Source organism: Hetaerina americana, unplaced genomic scaffold, assembly GCF_022747635.1.
Source record: "Hetaerina americana unplaced genomic scaffold, ioHetAmer1.1.p SCAF_4, whole genome shotgun sequence".
In the NCBI taxonomy this organism is placed as follows: Eukaryota; Metazoa; Arthropoda; class Insecta; order Odonata; family Calopterygidae; genus Hetaerina; species Hetaerina americana.
The window spans coordinates 42,157,686-42,183,948 of NW_027286985.1; the positions used below are offsets into that span (position 1 = coordinate 42,157,686).

Here is a 26,263-nt window from a genome sequence, read left to right on the forward strand (position 1 = left end):
AGGCGATTTGCTTACAAATATGTGAATGATGAATAATCACCGTTGATCCACTAAAATAAAACTGACTTCCAAACCTTTAACACAGAAGTTATCAGGTTTTGTGTTCATAAAATACCTAAGATCTGACTAAATGTTCACCTTTTGCTAACGGTAAAACAGAATACTGAGTTAAAACGGACACCAAGCAAATGCCTCGCTCAACATTCCTAATTAGTTTAATTTTAAAGCTGAATACGTACATAAAATAAGGAATCAATTACCTTAATTTGGAATATATGTGTATGTCCTATCGATTTAAACAATTCTTATATGTATTGTGGATACCTAAGCAGTTGAAACTGTGCATGCAACCACATCCAGTTGTAAACCCTTCTAAGGTGTTCGCCCTTAAATTAACGGCCAAGACCTACAGTTTAACGCGCACTACCATAACTAACTTTCCTTTAACTAAAAACATTAACATATAGCTTTCTATTAAGAGCCCAAAATTATGTGAAAACCAAAGAGCTACGCAACGTTTAACTATTATACATTTATTTTCTCATTTCTCCGTCTGGGTCCCAATCCGAAAAGGTATTAATATTACCATCTTTGGCATTATTTGTGTTGGATTGAGGCGTAAAAAAACACATCTGTCGTATAAGAACATCAGGTTTGCGCTCAATGTAAGCATTTCATCCAAACCTAGAACAAAAAAATTCTACCTTGAGCAGTCTTCTGAGATCAAGGGTTTTTCACCCATCAAAAATGGCGTTGGAAAATCACGTCTTACATCACGTGAAATGGGACAAAACTGGACTGGGATGAATTACAATAATTAGCTGCAAACCGACTCAAAGGATAATTAAAAAATAAGTAAATATATCAAAATGTAGCTACTTGTAAAAACAAGGACAAATATGAGTAAAAAATAAATAAACTACTATTTTCGAAAAATAAGCTTGCTTCAAAGACCAGAGGGAGCCTTAAAAGAAACGGAGGCTCCCCTCTTGGTAAACATACAAAGGTTAATTTATGACTTCCTTAATTTATGCCTGAATAAGCCATTGACTAATTTGGTGTAGCGTTTATAGTACGTCCTCTCGAATTCTTGCGGACTTGAAATGGCAGTTGCGAAAAATATTATCATTACTCTATCATCGCCGAAAAGATAGCATAGATTTAAGGAGACGAGCAATCACTCACCTTAGACTGCTCAAGCGAGGGGGAAAATACAACACTTAACGCAATGCAAAAACTACAATTAACTATAAACTCACAAAAAATAATCTTCCCCAAAGTCTACGTGTTTTTTTTCTTCATTGAACAACACTGAAATGGAATTTATTTCGTAACTTCTCTAAAGAAGATGCGGCAAAATTTAGGCGGACCTGTGACGAAAACTCTAATGTGAAATTCTAAAGTCATCTCTTCTCCTCATAGCGATTCCTAAATGATTCCGGCCAGGATTCATAACGTCTCTTTTAACTGCAGGTTAACTTTAACCTCTGGTTTAGGCCAAAACTCAGTTTTATAACCATTACTTAAGTTTAAAACCCACCGTTAACCAGTTCAAATAACTGACAGACGATTTTACTACAGTTACAATTTGTACATCCACTAATGACAAATATTATTTGCTTATGAAATCGCAATTGCCATTAATCCCCAAGTTAACATTCGCATTTACCAAAGAATAACTTCTACGAGACTTGGTAACGCTGTTCCTTAAGAGGTGTTAACGTTTCTCATTTATTTAAATTGATTAATCCAGATGTTAATAATGAATCTGCGGCTAAAGAATTTCATTGACTTTCCATTAAGAAAGATACACCGCCTGCCGCACTACGACGCTCAGCCCTTTAATTCTGAAGAACGCATAGAAGAACTCTACACAAAAACCTTCGGTAATAATTCAAAGCTAATTTTATTTTTTACTACACATAAATAAAGACATAACTCATCAAATAGCGTGGTAAAATAAGTATATAAATACTTCACGCTGACCTTCAGTTAGCATTTTATTTATCGAATTCGCGAGGCCCCTAAGTCACGCCAATGCGCGAGAGCACGCGAATCCACAATGGAGTTTGTTTCAGAAACTAAATCAAAGATTTCAGACATATAAAAACATTCAAACATAGCGTAGCATGCAAAAGGCGCATGAATTTTACGATGAAAAGTCGAGGCGGTACTAGGATTGGGTCTCTAAGGTTACCTTGTCACGAAAACTTTAAGAACCATTTATTCGGACAAAATTCAAGTTATTACTAACAATTAATTTACTATGGCAAAACGTATTTCACGGTTGCAAATACTTGTAAATTAGTTTTTAGACTAGACTTACAATAATATTTATGGCAAATCGTGGCCACTAGCCCGCGATGATTTTTGCGGCACCGACATTTCGCGCGAATTAAGAGCAGCAAATTGATAATTAACCTATACGCCATTCCCATAACGCTGGCAATGTTCGATTTTTTGAGGATGCTATGGCCGCCTCATAAATTTGCTACGCTAAGATACCGCGCGAACGTAGAGGACCGCATACTTTTCCACTACGCCGGAGGTCGAACTAAATGAAACTTCGCCTTCATAGTCCATATCCAAATAGTAGTCGAGGCGTCGTTAGTGCTCTGTTTGCTTAGTTGTGTACTGTAAGTCATGACACTCGCACACAAATTGAAAAACAAACAAACAACAAAATTTTCTGAGTTTCCATTTCTATTTTTAAAAGGGCTCGCTCCCGTTTGGAGGATAAACGATACGTGCCCGACCCACTTCCATCTGTGAGGCGTCACTTTGACCTGCGAGGGCAGTCGATTGAATGGACAGTACAGTCGGGTTCTCGAAGTCAACCTTTACTCACGCCGGGGCCACCAAATTTGGTAACGCCACTACGTATTAGTACTCCTACCGAACCCGAAAGTGCCTTTCCACGAGTCTGCAAATATTTACGCGAATCCCATCGCCAAATGAAACTTTCGCTAAGATTCCTCCAGTGAACTCTCGATGATCGATAAGCATTCGGTCGTATTCTCCACGCGGCTGTCGCTCGACTAAAGACTCCTCGGATGCCGCCTTGAGGCACAAAAGCTTCAGCCAGGCGACTTCGTCGGTGAAACGACGCGACACATCAGTCCGCTCATCTCAACTGCCAAGATATAAATTAATTCGTTCCAAATGGTAAATATGCTGACACTCTGATCTTTACTCTATGATCACGTCAACAATTTTAAGATTTGACCCTAGAGTGCGGGAGAACTAAAAATTAATTCGGTTATACAGCAGGCAAGCTTGACGATGGTAAAATTCAATTTGAAAGTTGTCAACTAAATTTTTACATTGATTGACCCTATATGACGCCCGAAGTCTTCATCATAATATTGCCGAAACAAAGTTTGCGGAAGCAAGATTACAATCCATTTCTTAGTATAGCTTCTGCAATAGACAGGTATAAGCTAAGCAAATGACTAAAAACAAGGCAATGCCCTAAATGAGTAATTAAGGTCGAACGTCACCTAAAGACGGCACGTACCTTCTCCAGCTACAGACCAGAGTAAGGAGCAGTGGTGTACACGATAAACAATTCACACACTAAATCACTAATCCCTTAATATAATTACTGATTTATATCTACATAGGAATTCACCTTCAGGCCCCGAACTAAACCCTTAAAGGCACCTGACCAAAATAATACCGTTCGGCATAGTTCTAATAATAAACACTCGGTGCGCTCAAGGCTATTTCAGAGGCTAAGGCAATCGTTGACTAATCCAATAATGCCCTGCTGCTTTTCAACGAGATTACTATGTCGGCTGTTGACAATAAGGAACGGCTTCGATCGTTGGAAAATCTATAGAAATTTTGTTGATAACAATATTTTCAAAAGGAGCACTGACTGTCGACATGAGCTCACTGAGTATTTCCATTTCCAGGAGCAACTCTTTCATAGAAATGTTTTGATATGTGCAAAATCCTAAAGTTATGAAATGAAAAGAAAATCTAATTTTTCGTGTATCATGTTCATAGGGAGATATCCGTCAATGGAATAAAACCTGCCAAAGGTTGAACATACGAATCGTTTTGTCTAATGACCTCGGTACTTTATAAAGAGGGTTAATGGAAGTTTCATGGACAATGTCTCTATGGCATATGGAACCTGAGAACCAAAATAATTTTACGTGATAAATCTTTTGCTTAAACGAATAGCATTTGAATTTGGGAAAGGTGGATAGAAAATGTAAGTCTTAAATTATTTAAAGTATTCCGGTTCAGCAGTGATGGAGATGCTTAGCGTCTTAACTTCGGATGGAAATCCCATTTATTCTAAATCGCCACTTATTTCTTCTTCCGGACTGTAACGAATTTAAGAATTTAAACTTCAGCATATGTCGCTATTTATGATTTCGTTCCTCAGGTTTTACCTCGCCATTCGAGTAAACACGTTCAGCAGTAGCGGGTATTCCTACCTACAACATACTTGAACGCATAGAAAACTAGTTATATGTTCTTCTGATTTTATTTAAATCAATAAATACCCACGTCCAACGTATTTAACAGTCAAAGACGGAAAATATGATTTCCCTGTAAACAGTTCGTGGATTCCTCCACGGACATGGTTTAAACCCTAAAAACTAGAATGAAAACTTTGCTACAAAAATTTAAAAATATTAATTAGTAAAACATCGGCAATAATCCTATTGGCTGTAGTAAGATAGATTTAATATTTTAGACTAGGGTATTCCACATGTTTTCACACGACCCGGCGTAATTTTTTTCACGAAATTTCATCATATGCACGGACGAGCGATATGCCAGTTGGGCGGGAAACAGGTTTCTAAGTGAATCAAATGAACGGTAATCAACGCCATGATCACCTTGAGTGAGTAATCATCCCTGTCCAGGAGTTCCCAGTGCAAGCTTTGCCAACCACACAGATAATTCATCACACTCGGAGAGTAATCGCCTGAAATTACAAAAAAATTACCTTCCCCTAAAAATACACAAAAATTAAAAATTAGACAACGCAATCATAAAACAATTTTGTGAAAGCATAGCCACGTAGAAATCAGTGAATTTTTTAGTGCGATTTATGACTTCCTGTATGACAAAATTACGATCTGGTGCAAAAGGAAGTTAACATATTTCGCTATTTATGATTTCTTTCCACAGGTTTTACCTCGCCATTCGAGTAAGCAATTTTTGCAGTAGCGGGTATTCCTACCTAGGATATAATAATTATATACTAGTGTACGGTGTCCCTATCATTACAACATACCTACACTAGATTGTCCATTATCTTGTATTTTGATATCTCCTAGCGTTAGGATATTATTAATTCATTTGCGGACATTGCAACAGAAACCTTTGACAAGGAGTTAGGAGGAAGAAGCGACTATCTAGTCACATTTACACTTCTTAGATCGACCATTCAATATTTATTCACCGACTCACCTCCACTGGAGCGGTATACTACCTTGATACTATAGTATCATAAATCACGCTCCAAAATATCACTGGAATATGTGGCGAGAGGGACCCCAGTTAAGCCTCTCGCCGTTTAATCCGACTAATGACAATCCACATACCAGTGCACATCGGAGATACCAGGCCTGACCTCCGAGGAGAGGGAAGGCAGGGGAAGCCGGATTCTCAGAAGGCGATGCTTTCTCGAGAGGCGGGACTGGTAGGGGCATCGCCTCGTCCATGGGAATGATAGAGCACCAGAGGAATCCGCATAGTCTCCCTCTAGAGAGAATGGGTTGCATTCCGTCAACTGCACCCCTCACTCGTACCATCCCCGGCCGCCACACCTTTCGCACTCATCCACACCCAATGTGACCGCGCGTGCGAAAAATCCCGAGGTGAGCTTCATGGGCGCCGGGGCGTGAAAGTGAATATTTCCAGCTAGCATCCCCGCGAGATAAACAGTATTTAGGAGAGAGAGGAAAGCAAGGGGTGGGAGCGGTTCCAGTAACAAAAATGCGAAAGATACCCGATTATTGGTGTTGGGGGAGTGGCCAAATATTCATCATCATTTGTCGTACAGTCCTAAAATTGGTTGACTGCAGCCCTCCATCCTACCCTATCTGCTGCTAATTGGCTTACTTCCTGGTATTTTTTTCAATGTACTTTCTTCTTTATTTTTCCCATGTATTTAATCCCATGGCCTTCCTCTTGGGACTTATCCCTCTATTTTTCCTTCTACTATATTCTTCACGAATACATTGTGCCTCAGGGTGTGGCCAATCCATCTGGTTCTTATTTTCTCTATGGCGTTCCACAACGTCCGTTCTTCGTCTATTCTTCTGCATACCTCTTCATTTCTTATTTTATCCGTCCATTTGATCGTAAGAATCCTCCTCCAGCATCAGGTTTCGAAGGCTTCTAGTCTTTTCTGGTCCACTTTTCCGATGGTCCATGCCTCTGATACATAGAGTTGCGAAATATTACTGTCGCCAATTGAATGACTACGTGATGGCCGGATCGCCGTTTATTCAACACGGAATTACTTTCCTAAATTCATTTGAACACCTAATTTTATACTGAGTTTGCAACAATTTCAAATCTTCGTGAAGATAAGGTGACTGTGGAATGAAATTGATTATGGAAGTCCTGACTTGGTGTAATTCCATCTTAAGTGTTTGAAGGATATTATAACTCCAGTAAAACTTCACAGTGATTATATTCTAGCATAACACAACTTTTAACTTTTGGACGACATTCGGACTGAACAATCGCCTTTGAATTCCAACGCTTGAATAAATAGAGATATATGCCTCAACATGAAAATCCTCGGGACCCTCATTTCCATTAATGGCACCCCGGGAAGGTGGACAACAACCTAATGACCAGAACATTTAGGTACGCCAATATTCGTACATACGAATTGACCAAATTGTCGTAAAAATTAATGAATGATATTCTCATCCTTCGGGTAAAAATGAAGAACAATAGGTTTTATACTTAAAACACACTAAAAACTAGGAATATCACACAATAAGGCGGTTAATAAAAACCAATGAAAACTATCGATTGAGACGGAGATTTTAGTTTTTTTTAATTATGCTATTTAAGCAAATGAAATGCACACAAATTTTCTCAATAAACCGTATTTCCGAACTCGATGATTAAATGCAAACCAATCAGAACAGCCTAAGCGTGGAAATGCAACGGCGATGGAATCCATGCTAGCGAAGAGAAACGGGACAACTGACAACACACAATGATTCTCCAGGGAACCTCTTTGAGTGGTGGGAAAGAGAATTAGGCTTGCCAACTCTTGCAGATTCGACGAAAAACACAAACACTTTGTAGATATAATGGAATTCTCTTGACTCCTGGTATGGTACATCGTGGTTGCCGCCTAGATAAACGTCTTTATTCGGGTGAAATTGAGACCATTAGGTCCCTTCTCCCATTTAACCCTCAATGTAATCATAAGTATGTAATGTAGGCTGTAATATGGGATGGGGATTGCTGCATGGAATGCACGCTGTTTTCAGTGAAAGAGTTAATACTTTTTCTCGAATCAACCTAAAGCTTACAAAGCAAGGAACATGATTTCCCTCCGATGAATGTCAAACTGAACATTCAGATTGAAGATTAGTAATTTCATGGGCATCCCAAAGCGCACTCTACTACTATGCGGAGACACTTAAAGCGGAGCAAGTCGACCATCACGAGGGACATTAAAAAAATATTTTTTTAGTATTTTCTAGTACCCTGCAAGCTAGGGTGTGTGGAAGGGGGTGAAAACACAACAAACTAATTTTGACCGGAATATTTTTATCCCTACCGCGGTCGGACGCTACCACCCTGATCCCTTATCGTTCGTGGGAAAAATGGCATCCTAAATCTATCTATTCTACGAGCAACAATGCACTTCACCTCTCCCATTTCATTGAAATGATCTCGTCTACCGTCATACGGTGGGGCTAACAACGCATTCTCAACATCATTGCTAAAGAGACATCCTTCCAATTTATGCGTGAGATTTAATGTATAATTTAACCTCTGATCTGTGAGTGATTCCCAGCCTACCTGCTCTAAAATTTTGGATACGCTACTCCGTTTGTCATAACAACGCTTTACAAATTTAGCTCCACTACGCTGCACGCGATCCAATTCGGCAATCAATCCAACTTCGTGATGATCCCATACACCAGCGGCATACTCTAAATGAGGTCTAACCAGCGAAAGATAATATTTCTCTTTGGCAGTTTCATCACATTTACCTAGTAATCTTCTAATAAATCCTAATTTTTTGTTAGCTTGCCCACATATTCCCCGTATACGTTTCACCCAAAAGAGACCGTTAGAGATGGTAACGCCTATGTATTTAATTTAGTCTACACTTTCCATTTCGGTGTTCATTACGCAGTAGGTGTTCGGAGGGTGTTCTTTTTAAAAAAAAATCATCACAAACTACTTTTTTAAGTTTAATTCCAATTGCTAAATGCTAATCAGTGTGACACCTAGGTGCCTGTCATTATGAGCAGACTAATACAGACGCCGAGTTTCCATAAATACATCCCACATTTCCTGACTTTCCTCCTTCAAGCATATTAGCAAATTAATTGACTAGGCATTGCGAGAAGCTGAAATGACCTTAGCTGTCGGTAACTATCAAAAAATAATTTATTTGAGATTTGTGTTTAAAAATCAGGAAACCGTCCCCTCAATGATTCGTTTCCGGGCAGATTTTGCTGTTACGACGATTCCAGTCTCTTAGTGGCCAAATCAACCCTTCAGCAGTTGGTAACCCTTGAAGACATCACGCACCAAGCGGGCCTCGGCCGACGAGGAGGTGGGAGGGATCCTGTTCGTGGCGATTCCTCATCTCCCGGGTGTCGGACGAGCGGGGGCGAGGGGTCGAACGGGGTGCGGGAGATAAGGCCTCGCGACGAGAAGGGGGCCGCCCATAACCAGTCCTGACATCTGCTGCTGCGGCCGAGGGAGGGCGCGAGGGAGCGACCTGTAACGGCGGACCGCGACGGATGGCCAATCGACCCCGCGGGTGGGAGTCGGTAAGGCTAGCGAATGCTCACACGCATGCAACCGGAGGAAGTCTCCGGGAACACGTTAACAGCCAGTCGATGGCGGAATAACACGAGGAATCCTCGGCGAGAGTGAGATCAGGGACGGCGGCAAATAACGCCAGCGGTTATTGTATGACCAATCTAAAGTGTTTCCCTTCAAATTTCGTTAATTTGACCCTCTCGTCTTGAGAAACATGACCGGAAGTCTTCGGCTAGAGGCGGTTCAAATTTCATAGGTAATGGCTGATTGCACCCCTTAATGAATCCTGAAGGGTATGACATACGCAGATTGATATTAGTGAACCCATTACTTTCCCAGGTCAGAGCATTTTCTGGAAACCCACTAGGGTTTACAGAAGATGCTCTGAACATTGAACATTATATCAAATCCATAGAACGACCCTAAAAACATCTCAAATATATAAATAATGAGGCACACAGTCAATCAGAGCGTAGAAATGGCATATTAATTAAAACCCCTATTGGTAAGATTAGATGAAATATAAGTTAGCACAGAAAATAGTCCACGACAAAATACGCTGTTGCCCCACATAAAAGACAACCGAATAGTTTCATGCCGAAGCGACACTCCTTTTTTTCCTGCTGCTGAGGCTGGTAATTTAATTTGAGAATAAGGCCATCAATCAAATTTGCAGCCGTAAATATAACATCCCGTGTGGGCTCAGGATAATAGAAGGTGGGTAGGAGGCAGTAGGTGCAGTTCCAGAGGAAGGGCCCGAAAGTATTCACAGTTTAACTGGACCACGACGAATGGCATGAACAATTAAAATGCTAGGGATATGTCGCTGTTTACAGAGAGGAGGAAATTGTTTTGATGGATAACTACGGGCGTTTAAATTTGCGTCCGTGTAGCAAATGTGCGCTCACTATCAAATATCCATTATTTATGCTCTTAAAACAAGATCTGTGATAACGATGAAAAACACGCCAGCCATGGGGATCGAGTCAAGATCTTCGGAGCGAAAATCAGTGCTTTAATTACAGGATCCATTGAAAGCCTTTCACCATATAACCATCTGTACATTCTAAAGAATTAACGGCGGAATTTTAATAGGTTTTCCCTGAAAGGGAATGATTGACAAATATAAGCACATGAAAACTTGGATAGGAGTCTGTCAAAGGCGCACTTACATTTGCCGTGTACGAGATAAATGGATGGGCGGGCTTGTCAAAGGTGCCAGAAATTGGATCAACATCGACGAAATCCAAATATAGTTGGAAAATATTCGTCCTTGCACTGAATCAGCAACGGCACATTCAGCTGGGAAAATGAATTCCACAGTTGAACATAAAACATTTCCTACATTTAAAACATAAACTAGTAGAGATCTAAAAATGTCAACACCAAACAAATTTCAAATGAATTCAGCTGAGCTACAAATGATACTTAAAGTCTACAATACTGGAAACATGAAGGAAATAACCACTGATTACCTACAAACTATACCATACTAAAATGGTAGAATTACTAAAATAATCATATTTAAGATGGGAACGGGAAGGAACGAACGCTGATCTCCGACAAACCATTTGATCACTAAAATATATCGATTTCGATCTCATGCGTTGATGCAGGCAGTGGGGCAGTCTGTACGCAAAGAGATCAATAACTCCCGAGTTCTGGAACCATGGCATTCCATTCGTTTAAAATTTCACGTGAGGACAAAAATGAAATTGTCAAAGAAAGTACGCACGTCATAAACGGCCAGCGAGCATTTTAAAATGCGACAGCAGAAAGACTCGATGCAGCGACGTTAACTGCATTAGAAATCTGGAGCGACGAGAGAAAGGTCGAGCTGGCTGCCATCACCAGTCCGGTTCTCCGTCATTACGGTGCTTTTCTTTGCCGTGGGCATTAAAAAAAGTTTCGTACACGCGTAAATGGGTCGCGGAAAGAGTATTTTTGTGGGGTACGTGCACACATTTTGAAAGGAAAAAGAAGTCGTGCCGTACCAAACGTTAGGCACCACGCAACTAAAGCGAGGAGAAGCTGAATTCATAACGACCTTCTACTATCGTCTGCCCCGATGAAAATAAAAGACACGCTCATCCGAGAAATGTCGCCTACCGACATGCCGAATTTACAAAAATAAAACCACAAAATCACGCAATTGGTCAAAGCGAGACCACGGCTGGTGTAAATACGGAATATTTACACCAGAAACCAGACTACATTCTACGAACGCCTCTAACAGTCGGAAAAAAACCCTGGCGAGAATTCGGCTTTGTACAACGCGCGGACAAATTTCAAAACTTAATGAACGGTACCGAAGAAGCGGCTGGCCCCCGCTCGATAACCATCCATGATGGCACGATGAATAAAACGAAAAGTAGAGATAAAGGAAAATAAGTGGAAAAGACAGTTAATCCCATATTGCAAAGACTAAACAACTCATTCAAATTTAATAAATCACACATTTAGATGTCATTTTCACAATCGATTTTGTAGCGCGTGACGAGGAGAAAGGAAGCAGTCATAAAGACGAAGGGCGGGTCCCGAAATGGCATATCCTACTTTTAACACTCCTGGGACTCGCAAATGTCATCTTAACGTTTCGCGAAATAATTGAGTCTGACCCAGTGGAAGGATTTCGACTTGACGTAGGGAAAATTCAAGGAACGGAGGAGTTCAAGAAGGGGCGGAAATGGGTAAAATCACGTAGAATGGCTCCATCCCTAAATTAGACATCGTGGTCCCTCCAATTAGCGGTCACTTATTCGCTAAAATTTATCGAGGCAATTGAGGGAATTCCTCATCGGGTCAAACTCACGTCAGAGTAGCAGAAGAGATTAATTATCACGCACTCGAAAATGTCATTTCTGCTAAAAAAAATGGCCCGTAAAAATGAAAGGATGAGATGGGGAAGGTTGAAAATAGTTTTTTTATAACAAGCACCGGACTGCACTTACGCAGAAAAAACTATTCCTTGTTATTGAACGCACGTAAATTCTAGATAGTATTCTCGGGCTCATTCAAAAATTGCAATTTACAAATGCTGAAAATGTGCACTTTTTGGAAGATGAAGAATTTCATCAAAATGAAACTGAATTTGAGAAAAAACCATGAATGGTTGTGAATTTCAAATGTTAATCATTCAAATTACGGTCACTGAATGAGCGAAGCGAGGAAAATAGTAATGATGAGACGGACTAGACGAATGTGCTTCCACACTCTATAGGAATTACATGTCTCCAGCATTAAAATGATTTCCGTGAAAAAGCGGTTTTTGAACTTGGTAAGAAATTATTATATTTTCTTCAATTAACTGGGTTTATGGGCAATTATGTTCCACCAATGCCTCCTCACCAACATAACCATAGTAGTAATGCCGCTCCATAAAGTTCCTCGGCAACGTACACACACATTTTCTAACCTCCCTTCAAGCCATCCGAAACATTCCATCATCTGTCTCATCTCAATCGCAGTCGTCAGCATTCCATTTCCTGCATCAACACCTCTTGTGTCCTTTAAATGAATCTCAACCTCTCCCTCCACCATACCTAGAAGTTTCTCCTTTGTTTATATTTCGGCCCAGTTGATATTGTCCATTGTTTTCTACACCCAAACTCTAAAATCTTCAATTTACAATCCCCATCATTCCTGAACGACCGAATTTCGGAAACAAACAAAAATACGTTACCCGTTCAAAATTCTAACATTTCATTACGTTTTCATTTACTGTCACCTAAGCCATCAATCAACCTGCTTCTTGCCTTTCGCATACCTTTTCTTAATAGTAACATTATTCTGCCAAATTTCGTCCAAAATAAGTCCACCTTTGCTAAGCTATTCCCTACAACTAAAATTCATTTAACTTTCCTATTTGTTGGGAAGCTCTAGAATTAATTAAATCCTGCATTTTTAGAATTTCCCCCGATAATCTTCACACACCGTTTTCGTGCTTAGCCCTTCTTCATCTTTCGTCAAATGTAAACGAAGCAAAAATTAAAAATGAAAACTCTTACGCGAGCCTCATAACACAATGCACAAATTTTGCGGAAAAGACTATGGAATCAGCAAAATTTAAGGGAGAGGAACGTTCGCGGAAGCGGAACGAAAATGGCTGGACCGCCGTGGCCAAAAAAACGAAAAATGGAAAGGATAGCCGTCCGCTTCCCCGTCGGCCTCGAGTGGCCCGCGTTTTCGACTGTCCGCCTTTCAAAATCCCTCTTGCCCCCGCCCGCCCCCTGAGCGGGGGAGCAATGCACTTGTGGAGCGGTGAACAGCATTGCGACCGACCCCGTCTGCAGTCATCCTAGCGTGAGCAACTCCCCCTAACCCCCCTCCGGTATTCAATCGTATTCGCTTGGCTACCCCCCCGCCGGCTTAAGACCCCGAGGGATCGCCGTTCAAAACAAGAACACGCGAAAGAGAGAGCACCATAAAAGTATTAAAGCCAACGCAATCCCGGGGATGTAGACAACATGGGGACGGAAATGGACAACCATTTAGTGGGGTTGGAACATTCGACATCGCCACACTAAAATCACGTACATGATGGCCCTTTAATTTTTCAGCCTACAAATCACGTGGTTTACCGTGATATCCGTAATCCCGAGGACACAGCATCTTCCAGATGACCTTAATACAATACAACGCTGGTGCGACACTTGACAATTAGAATAAACTTTAGAAAAGGGTGCAGTGATACATTTTTTGAAAAAGAGAAATTCCCTTCCGCATGCCTACCGCATCGGGAACACCGAAATGGAATGTGTACACTCAATTAAATACCTTGACGTTACTCTCTCTAACGACCTCTCCTGGGTGAAACACATACAGGGAATATGTGGACAAGCTCACAAAAAATTAAGATTTATTAGAAGAGAACTAGTTAAATGCGATGAAAAGGTTATGAGAAATGCTATATTATGCTGATTATGCCTCATTTAGAATATGCTTCCAATAAATGGGATCCTCACGAAGTAGGATTGACTGTCCAATTGGATCACGTGCAGCGAAGAGGAGCTAGATTTTTAGAGAAACGCTGTTATGATAAACTTAGTAGTGTATCCAAAATATTAGAGGAGCTAGATTGGGCGGAGCGAGTGTTAACTCACAGATTAAACCTCATTCACAAATTTGAAGGCTGTCTCTATATCAGTGATGTTGAAAATATATTATTAACCCTATCGTACTACGGTAGGAGGGATCATGTCATAAATTAGAGAGATTAATAGTAGAACAGATAGATTAATTGTAGAACAGAAACATTAATTGTAGAACAGATAGATTTAAGATGTCATTTTTTCCACGAAAAATAAGGGCTTATAATAACACTGTCCGACCGCGGTAGGGTCATATTCGGGTCAAAATTAGTTTGGTGTGTATTCACCCCCTGCCACACACCCTAGCGGTAACTTGCAGGGCACTGAAGTATCTAAAATGTACCGACGACATTAATTTCTTAAATTTCGGTGATATTCTCTGACATTTTCCGTATATAACCTTGTGAATACTAAACCGGGCGAGCTCCACAGGGGAAAAGAGGCATTCACTTGGGTAAAAACACTGCTCGCAACCAGGCTTGGAAGGATTTGGGACGAGACGAAGAAATCGCCATCGAAGACAAACGAAATTGTCACAGACGGGGCGAAAGACGGACCGGTGAAAAGTGAAGGGGCGAAATGACTTTCATTACTCTATGAATAAAGATATCGGGATGAATGTAGCCCGAGAGGAAAAAATTGGGATTAAAATTTTTGGAATGGAAAACCACTGACGAGTTATTTTTTACATGGAGATTTTCCTTACGGCGGTAACTAACAAAGTTTTAGGGCAGGTTAAAATTTAAAATTATTAAAATTCAAAATTTACACAGACAAGACGAAAGATCAAGGTCGACAGAAATGTCAGGACGAACATCCACGGGGTGAATATACTCTAATTCCTTATGCGTGATGAAAATGTCAACGGGAGTTATTTTATAGGCGACGGGATGTAGAAGTGAAGTGCACCCAAGTATTGCGATTCTAAATGTCCTTTCGATGATATTTTTGGGCGTCTTATGACACTTAAAATTCATGCTTACCAATCAAAGAATTGTTAAGTGATTGAACAGAGTGCTTTAGAACTTGAATATGGTTTGAAATTTCCCCAACTGCACATTGTTCGTCAGCTCAATGAGTTCATCTGTATCTGTATGCTAATCGCCCGATCATATAGTATTCATTTTCGTGCCAGTTCCATTCTCCAGACCGAAACTCTAAAAGACCACCAGCCAGAAATAGCACGTATTCATAAGGATTAATTGCGCAGATGTTTAACAAAAATCAACTAAGACTGACGTGAAATTACGGTTGAATTCCGGTTACCAGCAATATCGTAAGTACTTTCAGTAAATCTCGATTGAATTAACGGAGTATAATAGAGAGAAGTAATGAAAACATAAATTTGAAAAGCAGACAAAGTAATAGATGAAGCAAAGAAAAGGCCTCGATACAAAAATAATGCTGAAACAATTTCAACATTACTACGCAGAAAAAAATTTAGCTCCCAATTTCATGGAACTCCAAGGTCAAGAGATTCGATGCCTCACTGTGCTATAGGTTTCTTATGTTATCAGTAACTTGCGTTATTACTGATAGTAATAAAATGATTGCAGAATCCTATGAGGGCCTCAAAGCTATTTTGTTTTTCGGGTGAAGCAACTCTTAGCTCAGCAGATGACCTAGCACCGGCACAAATTCCATATGAAAAATACATAACCATTCCAGGTAAGGCAAGAAAGTATGGACCTAAGCAATTACGATGCAAAACAAATTATCCAGCTTTAAAGCAATTGCCATGAGATCCAGCACAGGCTATTACTTATTTATTACTGAATTGAAAACAGTAACTCAAAAATAAGCCATATGCAATCAATGTGGATGGGGAATTAACGTTAGCTCTACCTGACTCGAATTTTCACATTATACGTCAAGAGCATTCTAAGGACGGAAGAAGCTTCTACGGCGACATCCTGTACTGGGGAGGCCGTCGAATGCTGATTGGTGCGCAATGACGTCAGTGAAGTACGTGCCGGGTTAGCAACTGCCGTCTTCAACAGCGGGAAAGGGTCGGGAGGAAATAAAATATTACGCTTCCCTGCCTCTCAAAAAGGCACTGTTCGGTAAAGTCGGGATAACATTCTAACTCAAATAACAAGAGTTTAATACTCAATATCACTCCGTTAATTACTCTGAAAGTGGTTTTATACCACTCGTCACACCCAAAGGAAACTAATTACTTCTTATAGTAACGCGAAGTACATTGCCATTCACAATTCTTTGTCATCCAAGCGCCATGATTTCCTAAATTTCCAGTCAACGTTTTCCCGATTTTAAGGTTAAACATTAAATCGTCCTTTTTCCCGATCTTTATTCCAAACATTGCGATACTGATTAGTTATTTTTGGGGGTAAATCCCTAATCGCCTCGCGACCCACAGGCAAAACTAGTCGGTCCGACTACAGGGTTCGTCCGGAAAATAAGTGTAGTGAGCTCAGGAAAAAAAATTTATTACACTTTTACATATCTTAAGCTAATATTCCTCAAAATAGGACCCTTGTGAGTCGATACACTTGTTCCAGCGGCGTTCCCATTCCTGGAACGCTCCCGCGAAGGCATCATCGGGAACCTCTCGAAGACTCGTCGTCCTCTTCTCTGCCCTCCACGAACATCTTGTGCCACCGAAAGATCATGTTTCTGGACATGGCTGACTCCCCGTAAGCCTGGTTAATCATACCGACAGTTTCGGTAGACGATTTCTCAAGCTTTACCGCAAATTTGATGGAATAACGCTGCTCCAAAAACTTCGGCATCGCGTTCCGTGACGTGGGTCGAGCGTGGAGGTTCGCGTTAACAGAGCTCCTCACTACACCACAGCTCAGAGCCGACTGCCTTTTTCAGCGTCGCTTGCCAACATACCCCCCTCCAATTGCAGCCCGTCAGAGCGGTGCTGGGCGCGCCTGGAGCGGCGGGAAAAAATCAGTAGTCATTACACTTATTTTCTGGACGAACCCTGTATAGTCCCAGTTTCTGCCAGGGCCTGTACATTCCCCTACATCAAACACGAGCTAGTTCCACGACTAAAAGGAAAGTATTCTCATTGAACTGAAATTTCTGATTTCCATGCCATATTCACGATTTACTTATCAGACTAGCGACTTAAAAAAAATCGTTCCTTTTATCCCTTTATTCCGATTTTTTAAAAGAAATTTCCAATTTTTTTTTATTTTCCCCGAGGGAGTGATCACAAGTGAATAGCCCTTACTCTTGGTATCTAATAGTTTTTTAAGGACGAGAGCGTGATTTTCACGCCTAAAATACTCCCAGATTACACTGCATTAGCAGATTAAGACAACACCAAAATATATAATGTACAATGAAAAACCTAATACAGCGGGGGCAACACTCGAAAAACGAGGGAGAAAGGGAAAAAAATTATGAAAACAAGAGAAGAGTTAGCAATCATTTCTTCTCACGAATTGGCTAGGAATTGCGGATGGGTAAAAGCTTCCTCGGTCTTAAGGTCCAGCCGCTCCCTCTCAATATAACCAGCCATAACCCATTCCTTGCGCTAACGGCCTTAGACATTCCACCCGAAGATGGAAGTAAATCAATTATGATACTTTGGCCACCCTCAAACCATTGACGGGGCTGGTCACTTGGCACGTCTATCCGGCAGCTTCCGCGGATCTCGTAGTAAGCTGACGTCAAATAAAATCCGGGAAACGTCTGAATACTACCCCACCATCTAAAAAATAATTTCGGCACACTTATTTCTTTTAAACGGCTATTTTCTACTGAACAATATATCAGCCTCAAGTACGCTACAGATCACTACTTCATTCATCCTCCTCGCCACTAACTTCTTTCACCGTTTTCCAAATCGTCCACTAATTAGGTAATGGCTATTTGCAGTGCACTCTTGAACTGCCACTAATTACATTAACATTCTATCTTAACCATTGAAAAGTTTATTTTAAATTCTCGTCATGCATTCACTCCTCATGAAAATACATCGCCTTGGTGGCGATTTTTTAAATTTTACATTGAATAATTTGAGTTAAATTACAATTTTACATTTTTAACATTTTAATGGTAATACATGCACATATTTAGCGGCGTAGTAGCATGCTGGATCGATTGCGACTGGTGATTGCAGGGTTCCGGATTAAAATTCGGAAAATGTTTCTCCCTGTTAAACCCAAGCTATTTACGAACTTTTATGATTTTATACGCCACAAAATTTTCTAAAACACAAATGAAGGCAGAGAGCGTTTGGATTTTGACACGTCGCAAGGCTTACCACGAGGTTAGTCGTCAAACCCTGGTCTTCGGGTTGAAGACTTCATGAAACACATTTACATTCAACCAGAGAATATTTAAAATTTAATGCAAGCTATTATATATTATGGTTAGTCTCTAAGGGGTGCATAATAAACGGCACTTGAAAACTATTGGACATCTTTTATAATTTTGCCTCAACAAAGAAAAAATTCTACCGTATGCCGTAGTTAAATTCAGTTCAACATTATTTCCACCCTTCAAGACGTCCAGCATCCCAATTATTTTTATTCCTTTCACTTAACTTTTCTCCTATCGAATTTTCCAATATTCCTCAGCCCTTGAAAATATGTCCATCCACCTATGCTTCCACTTGAATTACTTCCATTAAAACCCAGTCAACAATAACCGAATGTCAAAAATTTATCTTGCTCTTATTGACATTTTCCCTCCTCTACACCCACTGCCTTCATAATATTGATCAACTGTAGCGCATTGCTATTAAGAGAGTTGAAAACATTTACATTTTATCTTAAATACATAGAAGTGTAATCGTGTATGTTCGTAAATCATCCAATTTGCACCCGAGCGTTGTTATAATTGGCAAAAATACAAAACGATATCCTGAGAATCTTTCGGCTGGGTCCCAAAACGTGCTCTTGATATTGTCCACGCCGTAACACAGGGAAATATAACCAACACATCCAGCGCCTATGCGTGAAGGCTCGGGAGCACGCCACACATCGCCGACCCCATCCTGGGACCGAAGAAGATGAGTGAACGATTTCTCTGTTTTAACGTGAAGAGTGTGAAACCGAGAAGTCCGTATACACGACATTCTCGCCTTATGGTTTCCCAAGCCGGCTTCAAGAACGATTCGACGCGCTCCCCCTCCGAGGCGCGGGCGATTCCGGGAGGATCCTCCGTGGCCCTAAAGGTGCGACGGGGGTGAGACGAAATGCATTCCGGCACAAGCAGGGAGGGGAGAAGTCGCGCCGTCGGGAGTGGAAATACGGGGGACGGCGAAAGCGAGCTGCTGTGGGGGCAACCGAGCGGAACAACGTCTCCCGCCTCGCCATGCACCCCGGCGGACGAAATGGGAGGACCCCACGCAAAGCCTGACGCCGAGGGAGACACCGAAAGGGCAAGTTGCCGTCGCTTGACGCCGGGATATCACTCGAAGATGGGAGTCATACTGATGTCCAGGTCGAAATAATATAATCTGATGGAAAAGTTCAAATTGGAAAAGTTGGAATAGTTCAATCGCGAGACACCTTGATTAGTGAAAAATCAGCACGGTTTCCGAGAGGGTAATCTTGCGAGACACAGCTTGCGCTTATTGTTCAGGATATTCTTACTACGGGAGAGAGCAACGTTCCAGTGGACACGGTTTTTCTAGATTTTAAGAAATCCTTCTAAAAAGTACCTCATAGTAAACTACTCTAACATACTAACTAAAAAAGCTAGAAGCCTCGGACCTCTTTTATTCCTACTTTACGTTAACGACAATGAATTCGTAGTATCTAGTAAGATACGTTTATTTGCCGATGATGAAGTGGTTTACCGTGATATCCGTAATCCTTATGACACACCAGCTTTATCAGATGACCTAAATGCTATAGAACGATGGCGCGACACTTGACAATTAGAACTAAACTCAAAAATAGTGCACAGTGATGAAATTTTGGAAAAAGAGACAGTCCCTCCAGATTGCCAACTGCATCGGGTACACCGAAATGGAATGTGTAGACTCGATTAAATACTTCGGCGTTGCCCTCACTAACGACCTCTACTGGGTGAAACACATACGGGGAATATGTGGAGAAGCTACCAAAATATAGGATTTATAAGAAAAGCACTGGGTAAATGCCAATAAAATTAGAGAGGTCAAGTGTAGAATTGATAAATTTTAGATGTCATTCTTTCCACGAACGATAAGGGATCAGAATAACATTGTCCGACCGCGAGGGTCATATTCGGGTCAAAATTAGTCTGGTGCGTATTCACCCCTTCCACACACCCTAGCGGTGCCTTGCAGGGTACTTAAATAAATAAATAAAAATAAATATGATGAAAAGGCCCAAGAAAGACAAACGCAACGTTTGGAGTTTAGTAGGCACGATCATTCGGTTACTGGTCAAAGTATCCCGCATTTCAAGTCCTGGTGATACCTCTGAAAGCCGCAATGAAAAAGGCATTGTGCTTTGTGGTGGTTAATGACACTACTTGGAAGAGATTCATGGTTAAGTTGAAATATTTTATACTTCCACCATAAACACTATTTTCGTCCGACGTTTCGATCCTACGACACGATGTTATTTCCGGACCTCACGTTGACGCTATAGTGACGCTCATATGTTTAATGTGAAGGAACAAACTTATTCTGAAGGCTTCCGGTACGTGTAGTCGATGAAGAGTGCATTTTTCTTCCGGGAGTTCCATTCAAGTATATATTTAATAGCACCCTGCAAGCCACCGCTAGGGCGTGTGGCAGGGGGATAACACACAGCAGACTAATCCTAACCCGAACATTCTCGCCCCTACCGCGGTCGGAAAGTGTTATTCAGATTCTGAGTAGGCTGTTTGTATGACAATAGTTTTGGTCCGTTCCCAAAGGTTTTTTCAGGTTGGAACGGTTGTTATTCAAACAATCTCATAGTCAAAAACTCCTGAAAGAAGACCTTCATAAAATATGTTTCGACTGAATCGACATTTTAGTTCCGTTATGTGCGAGAGCTTTCACGTAACACAGGGAAAAAAACCGGTCACTCCAACCCCGAATATACCAAAGATTCCAAAATGCATAGCGTTTAAAAGTAGCAATGTGTGCCGTCACGTACAGCCACGAACCTTGACACTTTGAGTGGAGAACCGGTATCGTTTGGAGGCCAAAACTTCACCTACTCCCTCATGTTCGCATCATTTGATGCCACTTCTCCCGGGATAAAACGCATGTTAACGAAATATGCACGTCGTGCCTGGGTCACGAGACAACAATGTATTCAAATTCCTATTACAACACTTCCCCGTGAAAAAAATTGATGTACGAATTAAATTTCATGGAAGAAAACGAAGTAAATATGGTACATGAACAAAAAACTTAGAGTTTGAAAGAACATCGACAAGCACGGCCAGTTTGGAAAAGAGACACTGGGATAATCACTCTCATGCACCAACTCTTTCCCCTAAAATAACTTGGTCAAAAAAACAACACACAGAAAAAAAGAAGGTATAATGACTTAAACGGACAAAGAAAATTTGAGTTCGAATATCCAAAGAGAAGCAACGCTAGTTTTGACAAGAGAATCTAGAGTAGTCAATATCGTACAAACCCCTTGGGCAGTAAAAGTAATTAATAAAAACAATAAAAACGTTGCTCTGGGTTTGGACCCCTCATATATACCTTCATGTCTAAGCATCCCATGGGACGTCGGAGTTGGCGGCGAATACAAGAGGAGTGGTGAGTACTTGGGGAAGCGTTGCCACGAGCGAACGGTGCTGCGATGATGGTGGAGGAGGTGGGGGATGAAGAATGGTGAATCTTTCTCTCGGAGTCTCTGAGCACATCACTTCCTGCTATCCATGAGCAGCGGGCACTTGAATCACGGGAAGGGGGCGTGGTGGCGAAAAGGGATGGCGAGCGGGCGGGTGGGAGGGGGTAGAGGAGGCGGGTCGAAGCCGGCAGTGCGAGGCAGAAGTGGCGGGCGGCATGAGAAAGGGAAAGGAAGACGAAGTGAAGATGGATGAATGGAAATCTTTTATGCGGGCGAAATTAAGACCACAACCCCGCGCTTTATTACACTGGAGGCGTGACGTGACATGAGGGTGTAACGCTACGGGGTCGCCGAGAGTAAAAATTCTTGGCTTGACCGTTCACGGACGGGGAAACTATTATTTCGATTGGCTTTACCTAACGTTCCCTATTCTTTGAATAGGAATTGTGCCCGGCGGAAAGGATTTCTCGTAACGGCTCATTCGAAAATGAACTTCCCTTGACTTCTCAGCTAGGTCTCACCTAACAATTTAATGCTGTATTAGAAAATTTCTTCGTTTCAGCATTAAACTCGTAAGCAGCGACGATACAACGGGAAAATACGCACAATCTTAAGTTATCTAATAACATTCTGAGCTTTCTGATTGTTCGATGCATGCTTTATGGAGTAGATCGGCCTTTCTGTGTATTTTAGTCATTCACAACGTACATCTATCTAAGTTTGACTAGAATTGGTGGTGATCAAGGTGAGGTAGGTTCAAATCGAAATTGCAACCCTCCTTGATTAAACTAACGGCACAATGCCCTATTATTCGTTTGATAAAACAAATGTCCATCAATCCAAATCTACAGATAACGAAAATTTTCTGCGTTGGGATCAATTCTCTTATTCATTGCATAACCGAGCCTTATTTTTAGAATTAACTCAAGAATCCATTGACGGCAAAACTAGCAATATCTTAAAACACCAACAAAATAATACAAGTGGCGCAAACAATAACAAATGCGTTTTCAAAAAAACAAAGTGCATTTACTTATCATTTGCATTATATTTTTAATTACATATTTAAATACCCAACAAACTACCATTAGGGTGTATGGCAGAGTAATTTTGATCCCAATATGACCCTAACGCGGTTGGACAATGTTATTCTAATCCCATACCGTTAGTGGAAAAAACGAAATTTTATTTACGGATTTTCTATTTACATCTTAAATCTATTTTCTCTACATTCAATCTCATAATTTTAGTATAAGAATGGACCTGTTCAAAAATTTGCCGAAATGAGTTAATTTAAAAGTTTTTAGATTTTTAGTACCCTGTAAGCCACCGTTTCCTTTAGATCAACAAATGAATTGGTGTAAAATATCAAATTACAGGAAAAGCCATCAAAACTCGGGCATGTTGGGGGTTGGAAACAGATATCAATAAAGACCACATTCACGAAGCAGGTAGCACCCTGAGAACTTTCTCTCTTCTGAAAATTATGGTCGAGTCAAAAGAGTAAACAAATGGTTAAGCAAAGGTTTTTGTCTTGCGTCGTAATCCCAAGTCTTTTGGATAATTTAGTACCCAGCAAGCCGCCGCTAGACTGTGGTGTAGCAAGAACACACATCACTGTAATTAAGCTCACCACAGTTACTGAAAGCACGCCTTACTCTACACTGAAAGGGATATCTTTAACACTCGAAATACGATTTAGAATCTTATACGGCAAATAACATCCACAGCTCCTGAGATCAACTCTATCCAGCACCAAACCATCAGACTCTCCAACACATGACATAACATTGAGGATATTAAAAGAATTCGACTATCAAAATAAGCAAATGTGCACACAGTATGTGTATCCCAATTATCCGAAAAGGGAAAAGAAAAATTATCTGAAGGAGGAAACGTTTTCAATGAAAATAAAACTAGTTCCAAGAAAAATGGTGGGTGAATCCTAGAAATGGATATAGGAGAGGTTAAACATTATTTCAACGGAATAATTAATTCAGGCGCGGACACGGAAGTTGATTTTTCCTCCTGAATCGACTTCTGCTAGCTTCTAAGAACACTTAATACTGTTTTCAGAGAATTAATTTCGGACAAAGCTATTCTAACTCCCCCATTCACCTAACTCATTCGTCGCACTGAGCAGAAGTTCCTGAGCCCGTTCAGAGAAAGTTTCATCTCCTAGACTCCGTTTTTTTGTATTGAAAGTGAATTGAATTCTCCTTGCCTACTAGTTAAACCTGAATAAACGCTCTCCTTTTAACACCCCTAGTCTTCACCTTGGTGCTGATTTCATGTCGAGTACTGTGAGTTACACATGGGTGGCTATCACTTATTTCGATCGTCGGATTCTCTTGACCATATAAAATTTTATGCGCTTCCCGAAAATACCGTTTGAAAATTTAAAAACTTTAAAAAAAGCAGATGCGTGAAAGTGAAGGTCATTAAAGCGCTAACATTTTTTATCATTCACGACAAGTGTGTCGTGTACTATGGGTAAAAAGCAATAATTACACGAGTCTAATTTATAAGAAAACCATCCTATAGATGCATCTTTTAATCTTTCAAGGCGCTGTATGAACTGGGATTTCATAAACTAATCGTATGGAACCTTAAAAAATAAAATAGCGAACGTTGCAAAAACGTTTGATACTGGCATGAACACACACAATATCCACCAACTGTTCTTAGAATCAATATCTTCATCAGAAAACGATAAAATTTCAAATGAGAAGAGAAATTAATTTCTCATCTAATCTCAAGACACTGGCGGTGAGAGAAAATTCCTGAAATATTACGTTGATCATTGTCTCGCAAAAAAACGTAGACCTCTGGAAACACAATAATGGAGGAGATTTTATCGAGGAATCTAGAAATTCTAACCACTTCTCCTATGGTCACAAGAGAAAATATGCATCCAGTTTTCCTTTAAAGCTATGGTGTTCCGAAATTAACTAAAACATTACTGGTTCAAAATGCTAAAAAGGTAAATTTACATCCATTCCATGAGTTCATGAAAATACGAACTTTCATGAACTCCCCTGCCTTAAATTTTTTAAAAAAATATAAGGCAGGGGAGTTCAACAATTTGTATAAAAACAGTTAAGAGATAATTTTGCATGTTGTTAAAACATAAAAAATACCTGGAACACAGATGAAACAACAAAAATAAGAGATGAAGTCTCGGATTTTTTGCATATAAGTATATTTGCGAATTCTAATCAAACGTTTTCAGACATAATAAGAACCTCCACAATTGCTATTTCAAATTGAGTTAGTACTGCAGGAAGTTTTACTTAAAAAATGTAACTATTAACATAAATAAAAATTATGTTGCCTCATTTGGATGATGTTCCTAGAAATAATTCCGAGTTAAAGATTAAAATTAAATGCGTTTGAAGGTCCAAGACAAATAATTCAAGAACCGGGCAAAGCACATTCATGGCGGGGAATGAAAGCTATTTCATTTGTGGTTGGAGTCAACAAAGCATTCAAGTATCCCATAGTTTTGGGGACTTCCGTGCGTTTGAAAGATGAACCAACAAGAGTTCAACTAGGCCACGTGCGATGCAGCTATACGCTGCCGCCGATTTAAGCCCACCCCTTAAATCCTTAGTACGACTCTTTAAATTGATCGAGGGGATATTGCATGAAGTAAGACACATCCTAAGCCGCCAATATGTTGACATCACAGCATCTTCAAATAATTTGAATACCAATATCATTCAGACCCATACCTAGAGATCATAATTCAAACTATGCCATTAATTACAGTTATCCCCTGTTCTCTTTCGCTCCAATCAACTCGGATTTATTTCTTAAAATTTACTACCGGTCGAATGCTTCTAATCTCCTGAAATGTGCATATTTTCACTCGCTGCGGCATTATTTAATGCCAATGCGCTGAAGACTGACGAATGACACAATTGAACTCTCTTTCTAAGAGAGAAAGAGGAGTATTTCATGATGGTACTTCCCTTTTTTTACTCTATGTTTGAAAAAATTGAATATGATTATATTACCACTGATCAGTCTATATTAAATGAATAATCAATCGCTGAAGTAAAAATACTCTGACCCGAGGATGATGCTGACACCGATGCGTCGAAACTAGTCGTACCGAATAAAATTGAGATACATTGGTATTTTTACTTCAGTGATAATGGCTTTCCACCAAGTTAAGCCTGAAAACATCGAATATATGAAGAATCAATCTCTCATAGGCAGGCATAATCCGCCAATCCATTTTCTCCAAGTCTCGGCAATCTTGATATTGAAATAAATGATTTGGCAATGAATGGACAGTCAAATATAAAATTCGTTAATAACTACATTTTCAGTAAACAAGTTATTAATACCCTTCCCCGAATTGAACCTAATTTCTGGCCCGTTAAAAATACAATGAGTACCCATGCTAATGATGAATACGAATCACCTCATTCATTTCTTTAAAACGCA

The 26,263-nt window shown here is 40.3% G+C and overlaps 1 protein-coding gene across 2 annotated transcripts in view; it reads right to left on the minus strand.

Annotated features, from left to right (window-relative positions):
- LOC139692609 (WD repeat-containing protein 47) overlaps nt 1-26,263 on the minus strand; it is a 467,176-nt gene that overhangs the window by 435,826 nt on the left and 5,087 nt on the right. The window contains exon 1 of one of the 2 annotated variants that reach the window (XM_071590896.1): nt 21,718-21,829. The exons of the other annotated variant lie outside the window; for it this stretch is intronic. The gene's annotated coding sequence lies outside the window, so the exon portion shown is untranslated. Of the gene's footprint in view, nt 1-21,717; nt 21,830-26,263 lie in introns of those variants that run through there. 2 annotated transcript variants of the gene reach the window in all.